The sequence below is a fragment of the Pygoscelis adeliae genome, unplaced genomic scaffold, assembly GCF_000699105.1.
Source record: "Pygoscelis adeliae isolate BGI_AS28 unplaced genomic scaffold, ASM69910v1 Scaffold145, whole genome shotgun sequence".
NCBI lineage: Eukaryota > Metazoa > Chordata > Aves > Sphenisciformes > Spheniscidae > Pygoscelis > Pygoscelis adeliae.
In genome coordinates, this window is record NW_008824866.1 from 4,003,889 (window position 1) to 4,013,496 (window position 9,608).

Here is a 9,608-nt window from a genome sequence, read left to right on the forward strand (position 1 = left end):
GATTCTATGATTCTATAAGCAAACAAAACCCCAAAACCTTTTTAATGCCATGTATGCAAATAAGACATGATCCTCCTCTATACTTGTCAACCTCTATTAGTACGTTAACCATGCATAAACCAGACAAGTAGTTTGCATTCATAACACAAATTTCCTTGGAATTAAGGAAAATTAAGTGCAAAATAAATGATATTACCTGTATTGAACTTGACAGTTTGGGATATCTGCACATTCAATATCAGTGCTCCTGAGGGTAGTACAGGTCCTGAGGGACAGCAAGTACAGTTTGTCCATGAATTCAGACTAGAGGTAATTTATGTCTCTGTCATTACTGGAGTGGGTGTCTATGATACAATCGATGAAGGCAACAGCTACAATCGAAGAAGAAAACAGTTTACAACATCTGCTTTGTGAGGAAGTAAAGGGCTTTTGCAGGAATCCAGCAGTTGTCTTCTGGCACCTTGGATCAAGGTATGTGTTACAGAAAAAGTCATAGGTCAAGAAAAAAGGCACCACAGCCTCTCTCTCTTATAATTGCAATAAGCTATTGTCAAATGGAGAGGCTCATAATAGAGCATGCCATGGTCTTACTCCAGCCATAAGTAGCAAACAGTATATTAGTTCCCATAAACCATATAGTGTGTTTGAGAATATCATGAAAGTACATATATTGGGTTTAGCAGTGTAACTTGGTCTGCTTTTTATACTGAAGGATAATGTTGCTATCACACATTGTAACTATTTGCTCAAGTTATTAAATATCAAAGTCAACTCTGAAAGTATTTTAATGATTTTTTTCTTTTTTCCCTTGTCAAATAATTATTTTATGGAAATTTTTGTGCACTTCACAGGACGTGAGGTAGACTTTACGCTTTAAAATGTAACTATTTCATAGGAAAGAAAAATTAATATTCTTGTATATCTTGCTAGATGTGAGACTAATCTGGAAAGCCTTGATGCATAAAGAAGAAAATTAGGAATACTTCAGATTCAGGTAAATTTTGTGCTGGAGTGGTGTGGAGCTGCATTCAGAACACATGAAAGAATCATACATACATGTCCACATAATAGCTCTTCAGTATTTCCTGTAGTACAAAATTAGTCCTGCCTTATTGACAATTATTAATAACACACATAAAGAAGAATGAAACTACATTCCAATGAAAAAATATATCTGATTATGTTATCCAGTTTCCAGTGAGGAATTTAACGGTGCTGCTGTTGTAAGGCTGGAATGGCATCTCGGCTGATCCTGGCTCAGGACTGGTGCCTGCTGCCCATCTGGCAGTAAAGTGATAAAGCAGCAACAGCTGTTAAGGGGCACGGAGAAGTTAATTTGAAGAGATATGCATGCCTGAAGTAACTGGTGTAACTGCTTGAAGAAACAATATAGCCTGCTACCCCACGGCCATAGGCAGAATGCCAGAAAGGAGACAGAGGAGGAAGGAAAACAGAGGTGAACCTCCCACCATTATCAACTGGAAAGAGGAAATAAAGGATGATGTTAAGTGGGACCGTACATAATGACGGAAGCTAACATTTTCCTAAAGATGGAGCAGTATGAGGTGCCTGTATATTAATAAAGCACGCTATTTCATGAAGGAATACAAACTATGTTGAAACAGTGATTTCAGACTAAAGAAACTGTGAAAAACATGAAGAAATTTTTGGGAACTTTTCCTGCTGCACAAACTAACTTTTAAAGAAAAAATATGATCCTCTTCAAATTTTTTAAGAGAAAAAGAACTTCCAAAAATCTAAATAGAAGCAAAGAATGTCTGATTTCAAATCCCAGATTTGGTACTAATTCCCTTTGTGTCTAACAATCCTCCTGCCTTATTTCTGATCACAAGAAGTAAACAAGCAAGCAAACACACTGCCTCCTACATAGAGGTTTTATAAAGACAGCCAGTTCAATGTTGGAGAAAGCTTTTAAGGTGCTCTTTCAATGAAGAAGAAATCCTCTACCTAAGTTAGGACTTGCTACAACGGTTCACATAATCATTTGTGTTACTTTGGGAGGAATAATGGTGAAAGACTGCATTTTGTGGCTGAGAACATCTTCCTGGGATATCTTTGATATGCTGCCGATGTGTTTATTTTCTAAGGGGATAGCTGGATTTGCAGACTGCATGTTTTGCCTGATGACTTGGAAAGCACTTTAGAGCAGATACATTCAAATGTACAAAGTGTTTGATTTAATGTATGCATATCTTGTAAAGGTAATTTTAAGTGCTTCAAGGGACAGATGGAGGCAGTAAATCCAACACAAAATGCTCATATAGTGTTTCAAGGATGCAAAGTAGAGGAGAGCTTTACAGTTGAAAAAATTGTTGTAGCCCAGTGAAAACTGTTGAAATTGAAACTGTTATAATAAATGGTATTGACGGCTCAAAACCCCAACCAACCACCTTCACAAACAAACTCTTAAATCCAGGTAAAGATCTGAGCTAAAGAAGAGATGAGCTGTAGAGCATAGCAATGGAAATCTCTGGATGCTTTCAGGTTTTGTGGATGACTTTGCCTGAACATGTCTACCAGTGACAGGTATAACTTTTCTGTGTGTTTAATAATGCTGTATGCAATTGTTTACGATAGTCCTTTGGGTTTTACTGGCTGCAGAAAGCACAATTTTGCCCACGATACAGTCAAAAGAGGGCAGACCGAAGTATTTACTTACATGACTAAAACCCATGTGCTGCTATGTCTTTGCAAGATCGGGTTTGGAAACCTTTTTCTGATTTTACCTAACAATAATTTAAATATAATTTAAACCAGGTTTACTAAATAACTTCAGTTTAAACACATGCTTTTGGATATCAATGTATGAGCAGTTTAAGTCAGTCTCAAAGTCAATAAATAGTTTCAACATGTCTAAATGTTTTTTAACACAGCTATTCTGGCTCTGTTGAACCTGGTAAGAGGTGCAATTTGGGAATGTTTGTTTTCAAAAGTCCAAATTGCCATGCACCTGGACTGCTACTTGCCTAAGCTGTGTGCCCTATAGAGATCTGCTCTGTACACAGGCTTCATATTCAGCAAACACACTAATCTTAATTACTGTGTGCAAGGTTGTCTCTTACAGCGTCAGAGATTCCTCCTTCTTGTTATGGAAAAACTGCCCTCAAGTGCACAAAAGGGTGCATGGAGGTTGCCTTGGATAGAGTGGTTTTAGGGCTGGAGAGAGAAGGCTATTTTATGCACAGACCCTGCCCCCCATCCTGTTTCTTGCAGCCTCTCCTGTAAAACTCCATTTAAGTAATACTAAAGGGCATTTTAACGTTTACAGGTAACCTCTTGTGACTTGAGGGAGGAGACCACGTGAAAAGAACACATAACTCTTTTTCATGTGGTTTCCTATCAACACATTTTCTTTAGGTCCCGTCAGCCCTCACTGTCTCATCTGACCAATCATTTGTTTGCACCCTGTGTCTATCTCCTAAACCGTTTGATGTGGAGCACCTCTTAAACAGTTCCTGAGTGCCAGCTAAGCCTGCCGAGGACTACTGAATCCTTCAAAAGAAAGAGAGGACACTCCAAGCCTTTGGCAAAATCTTTATTGCAAACCTAATGGATTGCTGCTCTTGCAACTACATTGTGTCCCCGATCTCAGCTGCTGGAGTAGTGGTGCAGACACCAGAACCTAGAAAAAGCAGGCAAAAAGTGGCATTGCCATTCTGCAGTCTTAGCACATAAAAGTGAGACCGTGTATGAGAGACTGGGAAACATTTTCCAAACTCAGTCATAATCTGCCTTTCCTTTAAACTACACTGCAGAGGAGAGCCAGGCTGTCTACTGAACTCTGACTTTGGGGCTTCTAGTTAAGATGCTCTTTTGCATGGGACTAGGGCCATAACAATTAAAATGGGAGGCAAATTAGGCTTCACATCATGTTTTCACCAGTGTTTAGTGTAAAATGTGAATGTTCCCTTGGAGGAGGTTTGTAACTCATCAGTTAGTCTGGCTGGAAACTAAGAAAAATAAATAATTTAACAGATACACTACAACAAGATTTGTAAACATGTAGGCTGATGTAATTGTACTTTGTTGCAGCAACAGTGCCTGATATAGTGTAACGCTCAGACAAGGGTTCTGCCATTGACTTTAGAAGCTGGGATTCTTTCAATCCTCATCCTTCTTCCAAAGCATAAAATCCTGCTATGTTCAATGCCTGCCAGCGTTTACTACATTGTGGTTTCTCAGCTAAAGGAATAGCAACAAGGATGGGAAACGGCTGCTCAAACATTGCTAAGTAAGAGCTAATTATATCAAGACAACATAAAAAAATAAATCCATGAGCTTCTTTCTGATCTTAGATTGCTGTAACTGAGATCAGCGGCCTGCTTTTTACCAGCTAACTTGAACACGTGTTTGTTTATCCAACCTACAAACACGTTCAATGTTCTGCTTCAGTGCTGACTTGAAGCTAACCTTAAAGCTGTTTGATAAAGCTTAATAGTAAAACTCCGTCGAATATTACTGTGCTGTTAAAACAGAATCTTTGGATCTTGGGTTAACCTTTAACGTTAAATAATCTTACAAAAATCACTGATCCAAAAATATTAGGAGAAACTGACCTCCAATCCATAACCTGCTAGGACTATACCCTTGCCGTGGGTAAAATGCAGTGAAAATGCAGTCTACTTTTTTTTTGCTTTGCAACTTAGTCTAGTATACTTTAAAAGTATATATATAAAAGGAGATAGATGTAGCTTTTACATATGGGATTGGATAAAAAGCGTTGCAGGTGTATCAAAAGGAATGTGATAGCTTGTTGAAGAGTATCAAAGTATATTGCTAGAAAGCCACAGATGTGTGGGAACTGATGAAAACATGACACTAAGGATATGCTAATATTTCCATTTTCCTAAACTCCTCTCATTAAAAGTGCCCTGAGTATGGTATATATTTAGATATACTTCTTTTAGTCACTTTTAAGTGGAGAAGAACCTGTATGTAAACAACCTCACTAAATTACTTTATTGAGAGTTTCCTATTCCTCAGATATGCTTTGCTCACTGTACCTTATTTCAGAATACCCAAAATTCATTTTGAAAGCACGCCTTCTAAATGTTAGTGCTCTCAAGAACTGCCTCAAATATTCTGTTGCATGAAAATGTAGATTCCCAGTTTGTGGCCCTGGTAGAAGTAAGTAATTATATGGTTAACATTTTGAGGTGCATCTAGTGTTTGCACTGTGCAATTCAGGAGGACGCTATGAATGTAATAAACTTGGTCTTTCTTCTATAGCTTACCATTTCCTAGGGCTGCCAAAGCTAGTCTAGCCCTCACAAGCAATTTAGTGACTTCCAAACTTCAGGCTAACTACTATGCATTACATCAACAGCCCCTGACTAATGCAGTCTTTTGGCAACAAAGCAGTCATTTCATGGAATGAAAAATTGGCGGAAGTTTCTTCTTTCAACCTAAGGATATCCTTTTGCAAGGAAGAATCCCATGTGAGTCTTTAAGATGAATTAGCTTACGTTTTCCATTACTGCAACAGCTGAAAGCAGCTATAGATGTACCAAGTATATAGCTGTATTTTTGCCTTGGGTATAAGGATGTTTAAGTTTTCTCATTTTCTGTTTCTGGGCTAGGACACTCCAAGGAATGTCATGCAAGTCATCATAAATCCTCAGTTCTACTGAAATGGACTTATTTTATGTGTGTCACTATTTACATAATAACTAATACCAGAGGGATGTCTCAGAATCTTCCCTTCAATGTAAATGTTTCAGCACATTGCTTACTGTATTTAATTTTTGTTCATCCCTTACATATAGTTGTAATAAAACCTGCTTGAAGTGTTTCTTGTAAAATCATTGTATTAACCATATTTTTCATGTACAAACATGTATGAAAATAAACACATTCATTTTCTGAATTATATGAGTTTATGATAGTATATGAAATCATTCAATGTTTTTAACATGATTGTATGGCACTTATCTGGGAGGCTGGGACTATAAATAAAGTAATAACGTTTCTAGTCCTATATGTAGGCACCTAATCAATCAAGCAGCGAAATAACACAGTCTGGATTCCCACCCTAAGACTTAAAAAGTAGTAGTCTTTAATGGATACATTTATTGAGTTTTATGGGCATTTCATTTTTTGTTTGTATCTTTTATTTAAAGATCTTTTCTGATCTAGATAGCTCCAGGTGAAAGCAATGCAAGCTTTGTTACATCTTGATCGATATTTGTCCAAAAAATTAAAACACTGGATGATCCTAAGTTGCTAATAGTGCCATTTCTCCTCTTACACCTCCTGTTCCTGATGCAGCAACTTCAGAACTATCACCTTTCACTGGGAATTTCACCAATCTTATATAAAGCTACATGATAGCTTGTTTTCCTTCAGCATACTTCTCATTCTCTTTGACAAAACTGTGAATCCACATGTATTTAAAATGTAACGACCCAAATCAGTGGTGCCCAGGCTATGGCCTGCAGACCTAATTTGGTCTTCCAGGATGATTTATCTGGTCATGGCTTGCTCCTTGGTAATATCTTCCCCTAAATCCTTGCAACTCATCCTCTGTTAAACAGCAAAAAGTGCATTCCCTGCATGAGCAAAGTGTATGCACCTTCCTTCATGTGGATGTAAAGGAACATATGACAAGGAAGACTGCAGTTAAGATGGAGGCACTTCTAGCGACAGCCTGCTGTGGCCACAGAATGGTTACTCCTAACATAAATTAGCCAGTGTTGCAGTTCCCACCAAAGGACCTTCACGTTAACGCTGACAGAATTAAACAGCACAGGCATTTAGAAGTACACTGGAGTTACGGTCCTTAATATCATCTTCTCAAAAAAGACCTGCTTCTCCCTCCCAAAGAGCAATTCAGAAACAACTATGGCAAGTTTTCAGGAGCTCACAACTCAATTATTTTCGTTCCTGACTCGTGGTTTAATGTATCCTACTCTCCAGCTTCAGGACCCCTATTCAGTGTGGACCAGTTGCATGGGCCTAAATGAGTCCTGTCTTTCATTTCAGTAAGATGACTCACATGCTTATCTGGGTGTGTTTGCATGCTAATATTCCTTGAAATAAAAAATGAGACAGAAAAAGCGGAGTTTCAAAACGCAAAATAGCATTTCTCAGTTGGTCGTGTCAGATCAAGGAAATATCCTGGACTTGCAACACAGGCCTGGAAAAAACACCCACATGGCAAAAATTCTTCAATATCCACTACGATCTACGTCATCATGAGAACTTCTTTCTATAGAAACACCTTCTCTTGAAGCAGAACAGTCCTCTGGCTGTTACCCTGTGTCTCTCCAATTTAAATTCATTTGCTGACAAATGCCAAAAAAATATGAAGACAGGTAAGAAATCAGCTGAAATGGTAGATGAGTTTAACGAGAATCTAAGTAACTCAGCCCGAGGAAGTATAGGAGCAGTTTTAGTTGGTGTAATGTAATCATTTAAACCCATGTGTACTAAACCTGTCATTTTTATTCCTATTACTTCAAATAATTTCTGAAGCTAACCAGGCCAGCAGTGCTTTTTTAAGGAACAGATTAGGCAACATTTGTTGAAAATTATTCATTAAATCAACTAACTTACTTGGGAGGAAAAAAAAAAAGCGCTATCTTTTGGACCACGAAGTGTTTGTCCAGGAGCTGTGTGCTCAAGAGCTTGTCTGTTTTTCTAAGTGTAGTGATTGGTCTATTAAGAGATAACTGCTTTTCCTTACAGATCTTGCCTTGCTCATATCATCAGACCATTGCAACTACATCATTCATAGTATGGGAATATCCTGATTCATTGACCAGTAAGTCTGAAAGGCAGACCATTTCGTCCAGCAGACAGCAAATTTCCAAGGGTGTGTGAGGTTGTTTTTTTTTCCCTTCAGATGGTAAGAGCACGCCGGGAAGACTCGCAGGAGCCAGCTGACGCCGCCTCTCAGCTCTGTAGCTGTATCTGCTCTGTGTGCGGGAGAGGCTCCCAGCTCTGCCGGAGTCCTGTTGAATTCCTGGATGTTTATCCAACGATGCTTCAGCTCCTGCTCCAAGACCATGCTCTGGGTCACTCAAAATCTGATTGCGTGTTGTCTTTTCTTCCTGAGCTATTGCTCCAAGGATCTGTACAGTGCCAGGATTAGCTATTTTAGGGGGGCCAGGTGATGGATGAGGTCAAGGACTTTCAGCCTGTATACTCCTAGGGACTGGAGAAGCATCTCCACTAACTAACTAGTTAAAATATTTTTATAGGTTGGAGTGTAATGTCAGGACAGTCACTTAGATAGACCGTTATGTTCCTCATACCCTTTCATGGTCCCTTTTCAAGTACGTTTTCTGTGATTGGAAATACAGAACCCTGTATCTTTTAAGAGTGGCAGCAGGAGATTCATTCCAGCTCTGAGCACAAGGTTATGCACTTTAAATGTATAAATGTAGGGGCAGCTTAAAGTGTGTAACTCTGATAGACATTTCCACTCAGGCTTTTTCATATTCTGTGAAAGCAACTGTACTGAACAAAAATATACACAAGCTGAATCCACATCAAAGACATACGTGCTCTTAGAATAAAACCAGAAATTAATTTTTTGTCTTCTTGTTTTTCGACTGAATTTCCAGCCCTCCCCAGTTTGCTGAAATGACTTAACTGAATGTACAGTTACGCCCATCATCCCTTACAAGCTGTAGTGCAGGGCTTTCTTGCCATTATTATTATTGTTATTCTGGATGTATGCCCTGCCTGTGTTTGCATTGTAAGTAAAGAGCACACACAAAATCAAATGCTCACATTCAGATACAGGTAACAGCAAGAAAGCAGATTATGCTGGAGATACTTATCTGCAACTTCCCTGTCGTAGAACGTCTCCCAGGATTTGTTTTATTCTGCTGTGGTGCTCAAAGACATCTGCCATTTTCTTAGGCTGATTTGTTGGATCGCCCAGGTTACATTGTTTCTAACGGTGTATTTTGCAAGTGAACATATTTGTGGTACATTCTTCAAGATACATTCTTCATTTTGAGATTTGGGGTTTTTTTTCCAGTCACCCTTTAACCTTCACAACTCCCACACACATTATCATTTTATATACACTTGCAAATTTCCCAGCAAAGGAATATAACTCCACTGGAGCACATTGTATGTTTAAGTGTTGTAAAGAAAACAAAACTCTTTCTGCACTGTAAGGCTCTCGTCATTAGTAATGCCAGAGCAACAGTGACCTACGAAGCTGTCGAGCCTCAGCGAGGCTCCTGAGAAGACACCCCTCTAAATCGAGCCCCCGCTGCTTATTCAGTCTGTTTCTTTCTTTATAGCAATGGCTCAAAATTCAAGCTCAAACCATCCAAAAGTGTGTCCGAGCGTTCAGGCCTGTGAGCCAGTCAGCGAGTCAAGCCGTCCTCATGTGGAGATGCCGCAAGCACCACACAGCAGCCGCGGAGCTGAGGGGCCTTGGTTGTCGCCCCTTGGCTCAAACCCCCGGCCGCGGGCTGGGAGAGGTTTGTCTCACTTGCGAAGAGGAGAAAACCGGGGTGTTTGTGAAACAAAACCTTCGTGTAAGGGAGGCAGAGCAGCCAACGTGTCACGGGAGCCTCAGAGTAACTGTCTAGTCAGAGAAGCCTCAACCACGCGCGCCTCCGACA